At 40.3% G+C, this 19,168-nt stretch overlaps 1 protein-coding gene across 6 annotated transcripts in view; it reads left to right on the top strand.

Moving 5' to 3' along the window:
• The window catches only part of SEMA6D (semaphorin 6D), a 588,742-nt gene that overhangs the window by 213,421 nt on the left and 356,153 nt on the right, over positions 1–19,168 (top strand). For 4 of the 6 annotated variants that reach the window (XM_054531128.2, XM_054531135.2, XM_054531139.2 and 1 more), the window contains exon 2: positions 8,943–9,022. The exons of the other annotated variants lie outside the window; for them this stretch is intronic. The gene's annotated coding sequence lies outside the window, so the exon portion shown is untranslated. The remainder of the gene's footprint in view (positions 1–8,942; positions 9,023–19,168) is intronic. 6 annotated transcript variants of the gene reach the window in all.

A 19,168-nucleotide genomic window follows, 5' to 3' on the forward strand; every position in this document is an offset into this window, starting at 1 on the left:
ATTCAATGGAGCATGAACAGAGTATCATCTCAGTTCAATTTAGTGCAGGTCAATAAAAATTTAGTGATCATCTACTTTATGGGGAGAAACATGAGTGATTAAGACACAGTCTCTTCCTTTGAAGAATTCACAATCTAACACAGAAGTAAGACTCATGAGCTAATAACTTGCAACAGAGTGTGATGAATGCACAAACAGAGGTGAGTTAGGTACACTGGTGGCACAGAGGAGCAGACAGTTAACTGCACTGGAGTTTGTCTTTAATGATGTGTAGAAATTCTTTAACTGCATGGGGATGGGGAGAGGTTAGGGAAAGAAGGGCCCTTCCAGTTAGAAGCAATAACATAGTCAAAGGCACAAGTGGGTGAAGCAGTGCAGAGTGGCCGGTGTGGGAGATGGGGCTGGCTCTTCCCTTGGTGACTACTGAGGTGCCCATTTTATCAGAAGTTCACTCTGTCTTTCTGGAGTTTGCAAGATGATTCTTGCTGTTATATACAGGATGGACTGACAAGGATAACCTTTAAATAGGGAGGTCAACTAGGAAGCTGATAACAGTTTCGGGATGAGAAGTTTATGGTCCCAGCTACAATTATGACTGTGAAAATAAAAAGCAAGACTTGAAAAAGTATGTTCTAGAGAAGTAATTGTCAGCCCCTTTTGTGTCTGATAACTCCTGAGAAAGAAAACATACATCTATCAGTAAGAGTGATGGTACGCTACAGAATTGTATCTCAAAAGGGATATGGGGATATCATTTGGAAAATCACCTTAAATGATTCTGGTGTGGAGATCACCCTCTAATACCCTAGCAAGGAGAACCTGTATTCTAGAGGAAGAGCAAAACTTTGTGGGGACCAAGAAGTGGAAGGGGTTAAGGCTGAAGATATAAAAAATAAATGTTACCATTTATTGAGAACCCAAAATGAGCCATCATCTTGGCAGTTATAATTTTATTTTGTTTTTACTACTGTAGGGTAGGTATTATCCTCCTCATTTTATCAAGGAGAGACCTGAAATTCAGCTAGATTCTGAACATTTTTCCAGCTCCAGTTGCTACTGGTAGAAATGCCTGGATTCGATCACAGGACCATCTGATTGAAAAGCCTGAGCTCTTTGTAGCACAGACCACCACCTCTCTCTAAGACCTTTAATGCTGTGGCCTGATTGGCCCCTAACATTGTATCAGAGGGGTGCCATTAATAGGGAAAATGAAGTTACCCTCAGGGATGGGCTTTAAGAGAAAGACGCCCAGCTAGTACTCTGATCTTCTGTCTCTTTTTCTCCAGTATCATCACTATAGTGTGTCTCAGAGAATGATAACAGCTCACATGCTATTTTGCTAAAAGTGTGTGGGAGAGAAATTAGTGAGTAATTCATTCATTTTCTTTCAATCAACATGTATTTATCAGGCTCATATATGCCAGGTATTTTGCTCAGTGTAAAGGATAAAAAGGTATATTTGCAAGCATTGCTCCTGCACTCCAGAAATCTATAGTTTCATACATGCTAAAATATGTAGCATAGAATTCTAGTGGAGAGTGCTAAGTGGTCAAGTAGAGATGTGTGCAAGGTGTCATGAGAAAGTGGCAGCTGCTTCTTAAAGAATGAGTAGGAAATTTTCCTAGGGGGAGAAGTGAGAAAGGCACTCCAGGAGGAGCAAGCAGCAATGCAAAGGCAGGGCATATTGGAAGTGTTTCAGGAGATGCGCCGTGTAGCAAGAGCTGAAAAGAAGGACAGGGCTGTTCAGGGCTCTGTGTTCTCTTCTGAGGAGCAGACATCTAGTCTCCTGAGTGGAGTGTGTTAGTAGCAGGGAGGAGGGGTGGAGACTGTAAGGGATTGGAGGGGGTGGCATGAGCTTAGTGTTTCTGAACAAAATTTGGAGAGCTGGTGGGGAAGGATTTGGTTGGAGACAGAGTGGTTCCAGGAGAGGCAGATTCCAACCTGTTACAAAGTCTCATCTCAGACAGGGTCAGGACCTAGTCTGAGTCCATCCTAAACATCACCCTCCTCCACCACCCCACAAACTCATTCCACCACCTCAGAGGGCTAAGTCATTTTAAGGGTCAAGTGGGAATGGAGGAGGAGCTTCACCTAACTTACTAGCCTGAGGAGTCCAGGATCAGGGCTGTATACCAGCCTATAAAATGAATCAGTGCCTCAGGGCCTTTCCCATAGCAACAAAATTAGTCCTTGACACCTAGACAGTTCTTGCTTCCTTTGTTTTCTGCTTCTCGTGTTGCCTGAAGGCATGCCTCTTCTTTTGACTTGTATAATTCCCTCATCTAGCTGGGGGCCTCATATAAACTCTGCTGCACTGCTAATATTTCAAAGTCATTTTCAGCTCTGTTACATCCTTCTCTCAATCATTCTTTAGAGCAGGAGATGTCATCTAGAGGGGTCTGCAGCTTGCATAAATGAGTTATGAATCCTCATAATTTCAAGTGGGTTACCAAACCTCTTCCCAGCAGAACCAGGCATCTGGTAGCTCCAAAGTGTGAAAAGGACATTATGCATATGTATGCAGAGCCACATGCCCTACAGCGATTCAGAAGTACTTGCCACACTTTCACTCACGAGGGCCATATGCAAGGAGACCTGAGAACTGCTCTTTGAAAGGAAGCTGCTTTAGCATATCCTTTCTGTTCTCTATTCTGTGCACAAGGCTTCAACTTTCTTTTCCTGAACCCATGAAAGGAGTGAGGAAAAGGTTTGACTGAGTGTGCAAATTATCTGTCTTATACAACTTTGCATATATGTAGTTGGCTAACTTTACCATCAGCAGCTACTGGAGAAAGTGAAAAAGCAACAAAGCTCAGTCTATATGAACATAGCGAGGGCAACAAAATCAGGGACCTAGATGACTCTGACATGGATAATGTTGCCTGAAGAATTTGGAATGGAGGAAAAGGTTCGACTGCTGGTAGCTGTTTGACCTGGCTTAAGATACTTATCCCCACTGAGACTTCCTGCACCTGTAAATGGGGCATAATAATAGCTCTACTGAGTAGTGTTTTCTGAGAATTAGATTAAATAACAGATTTAAAATAGCTTATAAAAACATACCAAAGAACAAAAGCTAACAAAAATATACTTTCCATTTCCTTCCTTTTCATTTATAATAATTTATTAATAATTACTCTGACTTCTAAAAATAAGTCAATCTCATAGTGACAGAGAGTAAAAAGGTGGCTGCCAGGGTCTGGAGAGTAGGGGAAAAGGGGAGATGTTGGTCAAAGGGTACAAACCATCAGTTATAAGATGAGTAAGCTCTGGAGACCTAATGTACAGTATGGTGACTATCGTTATTAAGAATGTATTGTATACCCGAAGTTTCCTAAGAGAGTAGATCTCAAGTGTTCTCACCACTAAAAAAAAAAAAAAAAAAAAAAAAAAAATGAAGTGACTTGTGAGGTGATGGATAATGGATATGTTAATTAGCTTGATTGTGGTAATAATTTCACAATGTATGTCTATGCCAAAACATCATATCGTGTACCCTAGATATGTATGCTACTTTTGTCAGTCATACCTCAAAAAACAAAAACAAAAATAAAAACAAAAAAAAAAAAACAGAAAAAAAGAAAACTGTAAATTTAAAAACAAAAAACTGTCCCAGTCACTTTATGTAGTTTTTGTGGAGGAAATTAAGTGAAAATAGTGAATGTTGCAGGCCGGGCGGAGGGTGGCTCATGCCTGTAATCCCAGGACTTTGGGAGGTGAGGCAGGCAAATTACCTGAGGTCAAGAGTTTGAGACCAGCCTGGCCAATGGTGAAACCATGTCTCTACTAGAAATACAAAAATTAGCCAGGCATGGTGCATGGTGGCAGACGCCTGTAATCTCAGCTACTTGGGAGGCTGAGGCAAGAAAATCGCTTGAGCCCGGGAGGAGGTTGCAGTAAGCCGAGATCGTGCCACTGCACTTCAGCCTGGCTGACAGAGCAAGACTCTGTCTCAAAAAACAAAAACAAAAACAAAACCAAAAACAAAAATACTTAATAAAGTGAACAATTCCAAACAACCAGAATGTGTGATTATCATCATTATTTTGGAGGTACTTAGGCTGTCATTGTTACAAAAATATTTGGAAATGTTTACTGAAAGTAGATGTAGTATTGTTACTGAGGAGCAGAGAAGTTGATGCATTCATCTGTCAAGCCCAGTTCCTATCCACCTTCTTGGTGCAAAAAGTTGCCAAATACCTCATATATGTATAAGGTGGGTAGTGTTTGGAAAGGAGGATTGGAAGGTGCCCTTTAAAAGTGGTATACACAAAGTGCAGACCTGCAGTTTTTACATTCCACAGCTCTGAGTTCTTATCTTTTCTGGGACTTAAAGATTTAGCATGATTGTCAAGGCACATTGGATGGATAACCAGCCAGAAGCTCAGATGCTTGCAGATGATGCTGTCAGTTTGCATCATCCTTTCGCGGGGAGATGGCGCTCTCACCCCTTCTCCCTCCTCTCTGCACCTTGGTGGTGGTGGTGGTGCTGGGGTGGGGGTGTTGGGAATCTCCATGTGAAAGGATGTGGTGAAGACTGGCAGAGTCTGAGGTTGGGCCTCAGAAGGAGGGCAGTAGATAGGACTCTTAACCAAGTTGTCAAGGACCTGTGGTTTCTCATTTGCGCTGTCCAAATCCCCTTTCTCAGTAAATTTCAGCATTTTCTCCTCCCATCCTCGTGACCTGGTGTGGAAGTGGAGAGAGGTGGTGGGTAAGACAACTACCTTGGCATGTTCTGGCATCCTCAGACAGGCCTGGGATTGAGCCCCGTCTCTGCCAGCTACCACTTGTAGCTGTTTGACCTGGTTTAGGTTATTTATCCCCACTGAGACTTACTGCATCTGTAAATGGGGCATAATAATATATCTACTGAGTAGTGTTTTCAAGAATTAGATTAAGTAATATATTTAAAATATCTTATGAAAACATACACAGAACAAAAACTAACAAAAATATACTTTCCACTACCTTCTTTTTGATTTATAACAATTTATTAATGACTCTGACTTCCTTCTATATCACACTATCCTTATCTATAAAAAAGGGTAAACTAAATAACTTATAATGCCTTCACACTAGTAAAGGCTGAAAATTCTTCCACTTCCAGTGCTATAACCAAGAAATAAATGAGGTTGCTCTGTTATATTCTAAGGTATGTTGAGATAAAATTGCACAGAGAGATTAAAAAGGGGGAATCTGATCTAGGTATTATTGGACAAGTAAAGTGTTAATAAGCAAATAGGTATTGACACAATGAGGAAAGACACACAGAGCCTGATGCTGTTAGGATTAACAAAAGCAATTTGGATAAACTGATTCATGCTAAGATAATAGAGATTCTCCCAGAACTATGTTTGTAATTTAGAAGAGGGCAGCTCGAAGGAAGCATGAGCCTCTCTCTTGGGGAGTAGGTGCTTCTCCCTCCCTTCCAAAGCACACAGGCAGGAGTGCAGCAGAGCTTGCAGGAGGCTATAGTTCCCCACTGGACACTCATCTGCATAAGTGCAAGGACTCCGTCTGTTTTGTTGCCAGTTGTACAGTTCAACTGAATGTTGAACTTTGGATAAATAAATTAGTATCACTGATGCACTTCAAGTATTAATGTCTGAGTGTGGGGTAAAATCCAGGACAAGAGAACCTAGTGATCTTTTTAGAATAGCAGTTCTCCTGGAACACTTCCTGAAGACACCTCAGAGCACTTTTGCAAATGCTGATAGTTTATTTAAGCTTGTAGACAGCTTTTTCTTGCCTATCGTACAGCTGTAAGTGTGGGAGCACAGTTCTCTGGGGACCTGGGCATATGTTCTCTCCTGGAGAAAATCTGGGAGAGAGCCCCAAGGAACACATTGTACCCCTCTCTCTGCCAAGAAAAGAAAATCCTGCCTGAAATGCACCCTCGGCCAATGAGAAAGTATGAGCTGGAAACAGAGCTTTAGAAACTTAGCTGTGTATTAGAATGAAGACTGAATTGGTGGATGAGTTGGAAATTCTGGGTTCCATTTTTGATCTTCCACCATAATGATATCTCCCACATACTACAGAATTATGGTAAACTCTCTGGACTTCAATTCCTCCCCTGTAAATAAGGAGATTAGTCCAAAGACATGTTAATGTCAAGATACCTTCTAGCCTGTTGCTCCCAATTTTATTGGCACTTCCTAGAATTGTGAAGCTGGAAAAATATTCGGATTTTTCTAATTCAGCTTTTTTATTTCATAGATGAGAAAACTGAGTTGTAGAGAGGTGAAGTTATTTGTCAAAAGCCACCAAACCAAGTAGAAGCCAAGCTAAGGTTAGGACCAGTATCCTCAGACCACCAGTCCAAAGGCTCTTAATCTGTTGAATCATAGTCCACCTTAAAAATCTGATGCAAGCCCTGGACATGCTGGGAGTGGGGAAGGGATGGGAGGAGCAAATGCATCACAGATAAATTCATAAAATTTGCAGACTATTTTCAGGGTTGTGGGGGGGCGGGGAGGTGGGTCTTAGATTTCAGGCTAAAAGCTCTGTGCAACACTTTATTTCTGAAAGTCTGTGTTAGAACCAAATATTTAAGAAATTTTTTTTTAAGCAGGGTCTGACTCTGTCGCCCAGGCTGGAGTGCTCAGCTCACTGCAGCCTCAACCTCCTGGACTGAGGTGATCCTCTGACCTCAGCCTCCTGAGTAGCTGGGACCACAGGCACGTGCCACCATGCCCAGCTAATTGTTTTTGTATTTTTTTTGGTAAAGAAGGGGTTTCTCCATGTTGCCCAAGCTGGTCTTGAATTCCTGGGCTCAAGGGATCCGCTTGCCTTGGCCTTCGAATTGCTAGGATTACAGGCAGGAGCCACTGCACCTGGCTAGAACGTTTTTATATGTGATGGGAAGTGTGCCTCTGACTTCTTTGGCTTAATAGCTTCATTTGTGCAAGAAGCATCAAAACACACTGGAACAAATTTAGGTTTATATCTGCCAAATAAGTGTTACTCACATGTTTTATTGATGGCAGTTTCTGATTTGTAATAATCCAGTTCCCCTTTTAAATGTTATAGCTGTTGTTCCTCTTACAAATACTTCTGCTAAATTCGGTGCTCCTCATTTGTCAACCATAGTCAGATAATACAACAAGGGGCTGGCTAAAACAGAAAAGGTTTTCTCATTAAGTGAATCTGAAGGAGGCCTCTACTAATTAGTTATTGAATTGGATCTTTGGGGTAGGTGCATTAAAATGACCTGTTCTTCTTGAAAATATATAGCATATAGTCCTGAACCCCAGCCCAGACCTATTGATTCAGAATCTTTAGGAAGTAAGGCCACAGAATCTGTGTTGTTACAAACTCTCCAGAACCTCTTATGCACACATTTGAAAACACCCATTCTCAATACTTGCCCAAATATTTTCAGTCTTTAACAAAACTGACCTAATGATAATACTACCCTAAATGATTCTTTGGTCTTTGAAATGGTGAAAGCATGCAGTATGCAGACCATAATACAGGTATGGAAAACATACCATTTAATTTTTTCAAAGAAAATATTTTTTCTCTCCACTTAAATACAAGGGGATGAGTGGCTGTGGCCTGATTCATGCCATGGTGGACACGGTGTAGGGTATCTAGGGTATCAACATTTCTTCTTGGTGGCCCTCATTTTCCAGATGATTCCTTAGCTGAGTTTTTTTTTGTTTTTTTTTGTTTTTTTTTTTTTTGACAGAGTCTCACTCTGTTGCCCAGGCTGGAGTGCAGTGGCGCAGTCTTGGCTCACTGCAACCTCCGTTTCCTGGGTTCAAGTGATTCTCTTGCCTCAGCCTCTCGAGTAGCTGGGACTACAGGTGCTTACCACCACGCTCGGCTAATTTTTTTCATTTTTAGTAGAGATGGGGTTTTGCTGTGTTAGCCAGGATGGTCTCGATCTCCTGACCTCGTGATCCGCCTGCCTCAGCCTCCCAAAGTGCTGGGATTGAGTTCTTGTTTTAATATTCACAGTTGCATGCATGCCTGCCATTGAAGAACTACCCCTATAGTTCTGCTTCATTTTATTGAAATACAGAAATATCAAGTGTGTTATTCCAAAAAAATACTTCAGCAGATGTAAACATAAAACTTGTATCTCCTCTTAGCATCAAACAAGCTAACATACACACTCATATACCGGTAGAACAAAAACTCATCTAAGAATGACAAAGTCTGACATTTTCTAACTTTAAAACACCTTGCTCTATTTCTGAAACTAAGGTTTCTCTGGTTTTCAAAGAGGCTTCATAGAACTCCTAGGGATATTAATTCAGCTGCTTTTCACCCCCTCTGTCTTCAGGTTTGGGATTCTTGGGTGTTTCCATGGGCTCGCATTCCTTGTGTGTCTGTGTAGCCACTTCTGGATTCAGATCCCTCTATTCCAGTAGTGTGGTCAGAACAAGATAAATTCACTCCAGCCCTCAGAGCCTCATCTCAAGGTCAATAGAGGGAATTTGGAAACTTCTCTTGAGTAAGAGTATAGGTTATCCTTGTCCACTGTGACAACGGACTCAGTGAAAAAGCAGTTGCCCTCCACTACCCAATGTGTGGCCCACAGAATGTGCACAGACTTTGCAGTCATGTAAGCACATACTTCATTAAAATTGGGTTGGTTACTTTTTTCCCCCACAAAGACCATGTCCTGATTGCAGTTTATTAAAACTACCTAGGCAGTGTACCATTATTTGTCCTGCTTGTATTCATGAATGGCCTGTTCGCAATAGGAACATCCAGGTAGAGATCAATAATCAGTCTCGTAGTTAGGGCAGAGAGAGGAAAAAAAGGAAAATCCACTGGTGCACTGCATTCAGCTGTGTTTAAGAGGTCTTATCATTAAAGCAACAGCAGGCGTTTATAAACCAGGCTTGCCGGCAGTGCTGGGCAGACAGGATTAGAATAATCATCCATCAGGCTCTGTTTCATGAATGTTTTCCTTTGACTTTTGGCAGGATCTCCAACCTGAGCATATGCCAGTTGACATGGGAACACTGAGGCCAGCAATTTAAGGATTTCACATTTGCTTGCAGTGGTAAGATTTAAATATATAACAACAAAGGACGATAAATATTACTGGGTTCTGGCTTTTTCCATTAGATGTGAAACTGAAGTTGTTTAGGTGTATCTTTTTTGATCAGTAAAGATATCTACTTGCAAAACCATAGCAGACACAGGATAAATCCATAATCCATAAATATTGAACATAGTGTTTGTTGGTACGAGTGAAAATAGGGAAACTAATAATTAGATTTTTTAAGTGTCTGCATCATTGGACTAAGTGGAGGAAATGGTTTCCATTTTGAACAATGAAACTACGTGTATTCAGAAGAGATATGATTATACGGCACAAAGAGACACAGAGTTTAAGATCAATGGGGAGAAAGAAAGGGAAAATCACTCTGTTTTCAATTCTGCATGGGACAGTCATACTCTTAACATGGGTCAAGATATTTGGTTTCTAAAACAACCACATTTGTAGTTAGTTAGGAGATTACGTAAAAGTGAAGACTCTCTGAGGCCGATGACAGTGCACCTCCACACACTGGACACTTGCTGCCATCAGAGACATCTGTATGCCATTACTTAAAAAGAGAGTGATAATGGTGACTGTTGACGGATGGCAAATTGTGTTACTGGAAGATCATTTTGAAAAGGGAAGTCTCCCACTCCTCTGTGTGTATGTGTATTTACATATATGTGTGAACAAACGTATACTCCCTCCCTTAAATCTCAGGCCGAAATATAATATTGAAAAAAGTAACAATTAAAATTTACATTCATAATAAAAGAGAGCACCATCTCTGGAAACATTTTCAATATAAAGTAGAAATTGCACCATGATAGGGTTAAACAGTCAAACAAGATCATCTAGGCCTCGGTGGATTCTTTGGACCCTGTTTTGTTTAATTTAATAGGTTAAATTAAAAAAATAATACCCATTCCATTACCGTCTTCCTTTAAGCCAGATCTTCATGGAGTGAGGCTGTATTTGGTACATTCAATTCTCTGAGAGCTACCATTTTAATATATTTTCTTTCTTTCCTTCTTTCTTTTTTTTTTGAGACAGAGGCTTGCTCTGTCAGCCAGGCTGGAGTGCAGAGGCACAATTACAGCTCACTGCAGGCTTGAACTCCTAGGCTCAAAGGATCCCCCCACCTCAGCCTCCTGAGTAGCTAGAACTACAGGCAAACACCACTATGCCTTCCTAATTAAAAAAAAAAAAATTATAGAGATAGGGTATCACTGTGTTGTCCATGCTGGTCTTGAACTCCTGGCCTCAAGTGATCCTCTTGCCTTGGTCTCCCAAAGTGCTGGGATTACAGGGGTGAGCCACTGCATTCGGCCACTAATATAGTTTCTATATGTTTCTTAGTCCCTGTTTTCATGTGGTCTTATAGCAGATCCATGGTGCACTGAGCAAAATGTGACTTTGAACAGCCTGATTTGCTCATTCTTGTATACTGACCATGGCCTTACATCTGTGAATTTCTGAAGGATGTATTTTGGAAATTCAGCATTCATATTTAGCCCTTTTAGTATATTCTTCTCAAATTGCCTTGCTGCTGTATTCAGTCATATTATTACAGTAACTTTTAGTTTAACAGCTTGTATTCTCAAAATCTATTTATGGAACAATGGAAGAATGATTTTAAAATAGCTTGGAAGATGCATTACCTAAACTGATACCTGGAAGTGATGATATAACTTCACACTTTTATGCATATAAAAGTAAATGAATATATCATTATGGTTTCTTTTATCTGAATATTACATTCCCCTTGAAAATTAAATAACTTTGCACTTGAGTTTCATGTTTTATTTCATGATTTAGAAGTGCTTTCTAGGAACTACCACCAAAGCCTAACTTCTATACGTAAGTCATGGTTTCCTCATACATACATGGAATTTAAGATAACATCCTAATTAGAGTCATTAAATCTTAGATGTCAGAAGGGGCTGAGTTAAACTGAACAGGTTAAAATCCCCAAGGTTGAGCAATGTGAGGAGGAAAAAAAAGTAAGAGAAACATGCATGTGATTGGCCTTAATGAAATTATAAGCCTCCAAGGAAGTGACCTACAACTCACATCTGGACCACAGAAGTCATCATTTCATCTGAACTGTATATATCAAATTATGCTTTTTGTTATCAAAAGTGAAAGTCTGCAAAAGAAATCCAATAGACCATGCTAAATTGAGTTACATCATTTAGAAAGTGGGAAGATTTCCTTAGAACTAGCCTCGGAGCCTCTTGTCTCTGTAGAGAACTAAGGACCATACAGAATCCTGTTCCACTTCTGCATATGAGGACACTGTTGAACAGATAGACTTGTTTGAGAAATAATATAATCATGTAGAGTGACAGAGTAGAAAAGCACTAATGTAGACACCAATGTACCTCAATCTTAATCCTAAAACCATACCTGATTTTGCTGGATAGGATTTTTCTTCTTTTGTCTCTAAGATTTTAAATAGTCTCTTAAATGTCAGGCCTTAGTTTTTAATTTGTAAAAGGGATTTAATATTTACTCTATTCTCTGTAGACTTAGCTGGGGATAAAATAAGTAAAAAATACTTTTTGGGACTTAAAATCACTACACAGAATTTAGTATTGCTAGAAAGTTGATTCCTTATTAATAGCACTTGTCTGATTTGAACATTAGGTCAAAAAAGCATATTCATCGATCTGGTCTATGTTTTTACATTGAATAAACAGTTGCTCTGAGCTCTAATACACTTGACTGTTCTTATTAAATTATGATAACAACAAAATGCAGTCATTATAACTTTCCCTGAATTGTGTGTGTATCTCTTTTTAGTGTTCTTAATGCACTGATCCAAAATTTCAGTGTTCTAAAATTACTCCAGATGAGAGTATGGGAGCGTATAGAGGAAATGTTTACAATACGATCCCTGTCAGTAAGGCGAGTGGAAAGGGTCTCTGGGAATGATCCTTGTGGTAAAGCCGTCTTTCTCAGACCTCCTTTTCTCTAATTCTTTTCAGATGTAGACTTCCTACCACAGCAAACCCTGTGTATCTTCCTGCCCCTTCTCCTCCTCTCTACCCCCTCCTGTCTACTTTCTCCTCTCCTTCACACCTCAGAAAGTCCTTTGATTGTTTACAATCCAGGTTTTTTTTAGCTATTGACCCACAGCCCTCTGCTTCCATAAATCCTGCTTTAAGTGTTTGATCTGTAAGACAAATATACCCCCATAGCCCTGAGTTTACTCTCTGACTCTGTTTCATTACAAATGTTGTAGACAATCAATATGAGTTGGGGGTGGGGGGAAATGTCTTAGGCCAACAAAAACAATTTGCTGGAACATACCATAATCTTTGCCCTTGCAAAGAACTGTTGATTACACATCCTTTAAGAATAAAGCCAAGTTGTTGGAAAATGTAACTTAAATAATACACAGGAAATTCCAACAATTACACATGACATAAAAAATCTTTCAGAGCTCCCAGTTCATGTACTAATGTTAGAAGCAATCAAGGACTATGAATAATGGATGAAGTTAAACATAGTGGCCCAAATTTTTATCCAGAGTGCTAGAGAAGAACGTTAACATAATGGATGTGGGTCAAAGAAATTGCCTGACATATGAAATACCAACCAAGAGTATCATCCATTTATTTTTTATTTAGGAGTAAAGTTTGCACACCATGCCAAGGTCACCATTGTAGAGATACTTACTTGTGTGCACTATGGTCCTCCCTAGTGATAACGATATTCTTCCCCAGTCCCAAGACCCCCAATCACGTGGCAGCATCATTTGTACCTTCTGTGACAATTAAAAGCCACCCTCATTTCTACCAATTTGTTCTCCCAAGAGAACAAAACTAACTAATAGCTCCTTCAAGCCTGGGTATGGTCTATTTTGTCCTCATATTAGAACTTAATTTAAACCTTCCTTGGTCACAAAATTCTGAGACTAATCTGGGAAAGTAACCAAAGAGAATTAAGATGAAAATAAGGTTAAGTATGGGAAATGTTGTCCTAAAATACTCCACCCAAATTTCCATGTGTTTATAACAGACTCAATTAGCTTGAAAATTAGTTTGAAATCATCATAGCAGATCATAGTACTAATAACTCAGTCAAACAGTGTACTCACAGTCTGGCGGATCTGGCTACGTCTATTTCTAGCATTCCCAACTCAAAAGGTAATTTCTCTTTTCAATCACTGACCTCTGTTTCTCCCCAAAGCCAATGTGGAGGTAAGATATAATCAGCAAAGAGACCTCCTTAGGACCCTTCCCAGGAAGAGGATCAGGAAATTATATAAATTGACAGAGATTCTAGTAGGGTCTCTAAAATCTCAGCTATTTTTATTAGCATTTTGTGAAGCTCCAGAAAACTGCAAGTATTTTCTATTCTAGTCACCCCCTATTACTTTGCAGCTGATCAAAATAGCCCATGACTAACAATAGGAACCCGAGAACCGCCATAACTGCAATGGTCCCCTCTATCACTCAGACATTTTTGGTGTAATAAAGTCAAAAGCAAATTTTCTTCTTTTATTTTCTTTTTTTTTTTTTTTTTTTTTTTTTTTCTTTTATTATTATTATTATTATTATACTTTAGGTTTTATGGTACATGTGCGCAATGTGCAGGTAAGTTACATATGTATACATGTGCCATGCAGGTGCGCTGCACCCACCAACTCGTCATCTCGCGTTAGGTATATCTCCCAATGCTATCCCTCCCCCCTCCCCCCACCCCACAACAGTCCCCAGAGTGTGATGTTCCCCTTCCTGTGTCCATGTGTTCTCATTGTTCAATTCCCACCTATGAGTGAGAATATGCGGTGTTTGGTTTTTTGTTCTTGTGATAGTTTACTGAGAATGATGATTTCCAATTTCATCCATGTCCCTACAAAGGACGTGAACTCATCATTTTTTATGGCTGCATAGTATTCCATGGTGTATATGTGCCACATTTTCTTAATCCAGTCTATCATTGTTGGACATTTGGGTTGGTTCCAAGTCTTTGCTATTGTGAATAATGCGGCAATAAACATACGTGTGCATGTGTCTTTATAGCAGCATGATTTATAGTCCTTCGGGTATATACCCAGTAATGGGATGGCTGGGTCGAATGGAATTTGTAGTTCTAGATCCCTGAGGAATCGCCACACTGACTTCCACAAGGGTTGAACTAGTTTACAGTCCCACCAACAGTGTAAAAGTGTTCCTATTTCTCCACATCCTCTCCAGCACCTGTTGTTTCCTGACTTTTTAATGATTGCCATTCTAACTGGTGTGAGATGGTATCTCATTGTGGTTTTGATTTGCATTTCTCTGATGGCCAGTGATGGTGAGCATTTTTTCATGTGTTTTTTGGCTGCATAAATGTCTTCTTTTGAGAAGTGTCTGTTCATGTCCTTCGCCCACTTTTTGATGGGGTTGTTTGTTTTTTTCTTGTAAATTTGTTGGAGTTCATTGTAGATTCTGGATATTAGCCCTTTGTCAGATGAGTAGGTTGCAAAAATTTTCTCCCATTTTGTAGGTTGCCTGTTCACTCTGATGGTAGTTTCTTTTGCTGTGCAGAAGCTCTTGAGTTTAATTAGATCCCATTTGTCAATTTTGGCTTTTGTTGCCGTTGCTTTTGGTGTTTTAGACATGAAGTCCTTGCCCATGCCTATGTCCTGAATGGTAATGCCTAGGTTTTCTTCTAGGATTTTTATGGTTTTAGGTCTAACATTTAAGTCTTTAATCCATCTTGAATTGATTTTTGTATAAGGTGTAAGGAAGGGATCCAGTTTCAGCTTTCTACATATGGCTAGCCAGTTTTCCCAGCACCATTTATTAAATAGGGAATCCTTTCCCCATTTCTTGTTTTTGTCAGGTTTGTCAAAGATCAGATACTTGTAGATATGTGGCATTATTTCTGACGGCTCTGTTCTGTTCCATTGATCTATATCTCTGTTTTGGTACCAGTACCATGCTGTTTTAGTTACTGTAGCCTTGTAGTATAGTTTGAAGTCAGGTAGTGTGATGCCTCCAGCTTTGCTCTTTTGGCTTAGGATTGACTTGGCGATGCGGGCTCTTTTTTGGTTCCATATGAACTTTAGAGTAGTTTTTTCCAATTCTGTGAAGAAAGTCCTTGGTAGCTTGATGGGGATGGCATTGAATCTGTAAATTACCTTGGGAAGGATGGCCATTTTCATGATATTGATTCTTCCTACCCATGAGCATGGAATGTTCTTCCATTTGTTTGTATCCTCTTTTATTTCCTTGAGCAGTGGTTTGTAGTTCTCCTTGAAGAGGTCTTTCACATCCCTTGTAAGTTGGATTCCTAGGTATTTTATTCTCTTTGAAGCAATTGTGAATGGGAGTTCACTCATGATTTGGCTCTCTGTTTGTCTGTTATTGATGTATAAGAATGCTTGTGATTTTTGTACATTGATTTTGTATCCTGAGACTTTGCTGAAGTTGCTTATCAGCTTAAGGAGATTTTGGGCTGAGACGATGGGGTTTTCTAGATATACTATCATGTCATCTGCAAACAGGGACAATTTGACTTCCTCTTTTCCTAATTGAATACCCTTGATTTCCTTCTCCTGCCTAATTGCCCTGGCCAGAACTTCCAACACTATGTTGAATAGAAGTGGTGAGAGAGGGCATCCCTGTCTTGTGCCAGTTTTCAAAGGGAATGCTTCCAGTTTTTGCCCATTCAGTATGATATTGGCTGTGGGTTTGTCATAAATAGCTCTTATTATTTTGAGATACGTCCCATCAATTCCTAATTTATTGAGAGTTTTTAGCATGAAGGGTTGTTGAATTTTGTCAAAGGCCTTTTCTGCATCTATTGAGATAATCATGTGGTTTTTGTCTTTGGTTCTGTTTATATGCTGGATTACATTTATTGATTTGCGTATATTGAACCAGCCTTGCATCCCAGGGATGAAGCCCACTTGATCATGGTGGATAAGCTTTTTGATGTGCTGCTGGATTCTGTTTGCCAGTATTTTATTGAGGATTTTTGCATCAATGTTCATCAAGGATATTGGTCTAAAATTCTCTTTTTTTGTTGTGTCTCTGCCAGGCTTTGGTATCAGGATGATGCTGGCCTCATAAAATGAGTTAGGGAGGATTCCCTCTTTTTCTATTGATTGGAATAGTTTCAGAAGGAATGGTACCAGCTCCTCCTTGTACCTCTGGTAGAATTCGGCTGTGAACCCATCTGGTCCTGGACTTTTTTTGGTTGGTAAGCTATTGATTATTGCCACAATTTCAGCTCCTGTTATTGGTCTATTCAGAGATTCGACTTCTTCCTGGTTTAGTCTTGGGAGGGTGTATGTGTTGAGGAATTTATCCATTTCTTCCAGATTTTCTAGCTTATTTGCATAGAGGTGTTTGTAATATTCTCTGATGGTAGTTTGTATTTCTGTGGGATCGGTGGTGATATCCCCTTTATCATTTTTTATTGCATCTATTTGATTCTTCTCTCTTTTTTTCTTTATTAATCTTGCTAGCGGTCTATCAATTTTGTTGATCCTTTCAAAAAACCAGCTCCTGGATTCATTTATTTTTTGAAGGGTTTTTTGTGTCTCTATTTCCTTCAGTTCTGCTCTGATTTTAGTTATTTCTTGCCTTCTGCTAGCTTTTGAATGTGTTTGCTCTTGCTTTTCTAGTTCTTTTAATTGTGATGTTAGGGTGTCAATTTTGGATCTTTCCTGCTTTCTCTTGTGGGCACTTAGTGCTATAAATTTCCCTCTACACACTGCTTTGAATGCATCCCAGAGATTCTGGTATGTTGTGTCTTGGTTCTCGTTGGTTTCAAAGAACATCTTTATTTCTGCCTTCATTTCGTTATGTACCCAGTAGTCATTCAGGAGCAGGTTGTTCAGTTTCCATGTAGGTGAGCGGTTTTGAGTGAGATTCTTAATCCTGAGTTCTAGCTTGATTGCACTGTGATCTGAGAGACAGTTTGTTACAATTTCTGTTCTTTTACATTTATTGAGGAGAGCTTTACTTCCAAGTATATGGTCAATTTTGGAATAGGTGTGGTGTGGTGCTGAAAAAAATGTATATTCTGTTGATTTGGGGTGGAGAGTTCTGTAGATGTCTATTAGGTCCGCTTGGTGCAGAGCTGAGTTCAATTCCTGGGTATCCTTGTTGACTTTCTGTCTCGTTGATCTGTCTAATGTTGATAGTGGGGTGTTAAAGTCTCCCATTATTAATGTGTGGGAGTCTAAGTCTCTTTGTAGGTCACTCAGGACTTGCTTTATGAATCTGGGTGCTCCTGTATTGGGTGCATATATATTTAGGATAGTTAGCTCTTCTTGTTGAATTAATCCCTTTACCATTATGTAATGGCCTTCTTTGTCTCTTTTGATCTTTGTTGGTTTAAAGTCTGTTTTATCAGAGACTAGGATTGCAACCCCTGCCTTTTTTTGTTTTCCATTTGCTTGGTAGATCTTCCTCCATCCTTTTATTTTGAGCCTATGTGTGTCTCTGCACGTGAGATGTGTTTCCTGAATACAGCACACTGATGGGTCTTGAGTCTTTATCCAGTTTGCCAGTCTGTGTCTTTTAATTGGAGCATTTAGTCCATTTACATTTAAAGTTAATATTGTTATGTGTGAATTTGATCCTGTCATTATGATGTTAGCTGGATATTTTGCTCGTTAGTTGATGCAGTCTCTTCCTAGTCTCGATGTTCTTTACATTTCGGTATGATTTTGCAGTGGCTGGTACCGGTTGTGCCTTTCCATGTTTAGCGCTTCCTTCAGGAGCTCTTTTAGGGCAGGCCTGGTGGTGACAAAATCTCTCAGCATTTGCTTGTCTGTAAAGTATTTTATTTCTCCTTCACTTATGAAGCTTAGTTTGGCAGGATATGAAATTCTGGGTTGAAAATTCTTTTCTTTAAGAATGTTGAATATTGGCCCCCACTCTCTTCTGGCTTGTAGGGTTTCTGCCGAGAGATCCGCTGTTAGTCTGATGGGCTTCCCTTTGATGGTAACCCGACCTTTCTCTCTGGCTGCCCTTAACATTTTTTCCTTCATTTCAACTTTGGTGAATCTGACAATTATGTGTCTTGGAGTTGCTCTTCTCGAGGAGTATCTTTGTGGCGTTCTCTGTATTTCCTGAATCTGAATGTTGGCCTGCCTTGCTAGATTGGGGAAGTTCTCCTGGATAATATCCTGCAGAGTGTTTTCCAACTTGTTTCCATTCTCCCCGTCACTTTCAGGTACACCAATCAGACGTAGATTTGGTCTTTTCACATAGTCCCACATTTCTTGGAGGCTTTGCTCGTTTCTTTTTATTCTTTTTTCTCTAAACTTCCCTTCTCGCTTCATTTGATTCATTTCATCTTCCAGGGCTGATACCCTTTCTTCCATTTGATCGCATCGGCTCCTGAGGCTTCTGCATTCTTCACGTAGTTCTCGAGCCTTGGTTTTCAGCTCCATCAGCTCCTTTAAGCACTTCTCTGTATTGGTTATTCTAGTTATACATTCTTCTAAATTTTTTTCAAAGTTTTCAACTTCTTTGCCTTTGGTTTGAATATCCTCCCGTAGCTCGGAGTAATTTGATCGTCTGAAGCCTTCTTCTCTCAGCTCGTCAAAGTCATTCTCCGTCCAGCTTTGTTCCGTTGCTGGTGAGGAACTGCGTTCCTTTGGAGGAGGAGAGGTACTCTGGTTTTTAGAGTTTCCAGTTTTTCTGCTCTGTTTTTTCCCCATCTTTGTGGTTTTATCTACTTTTGGTCTTTGATGATGGTGATGTACAGATGGGTTTTTGGTGTGGATGTCCTTTCTGTTAGTTTTCCTTCTAACAGACAGAACCCTCAGCTGCAGGTCTGTTGGAGTACCTGGCCGGCCGTGTGAGGTGTCAGTCTGCCCCTGCTGGGGGGTGCCTCCCAGTTAGGCTGCTCGGGGGTCAGGGGTCAGGGACCCACTTGAGGAGGCAGTCAGCCCGTTCTCAGATCTCCAGCTGCGTGCTGGGAGAACCACTGCTCTCCTCACAGCTGTCAGACAGGGACATTTAAGTCTGCAGAGGTTACTGCTGTCTTTTTGTTTGTCTGTGTCCTGCCCCCAGAGGTGGAGCCTACAGAGGCAGGCAGGCCTCTTTGAGCTGTGGTGGGCTCCACCCAGTTCAAGCTTCCAGGCTGCTTTGTTTACCTAAGCGAGCCTGGGCAATGGCGGGCGCCCCTCCCCCAGCCTCGCTGCCG

The sequence above is a fragment of the Pongo abelii genome, chromosome 16, assembly GCF_028885655.2.
Source record: "Pongo abelii isolate AG06213 chromosome 16, NHGRI_mPonAbe1-v2.0_pri, whole genome shotgun sequence".
Taxonomy (NCBI): domain Eukaryota; kingdom Metazoa; phylum Chordata; class Mammalia; order Primates; family Hominidae; genus Pongo; species Pongo abelii.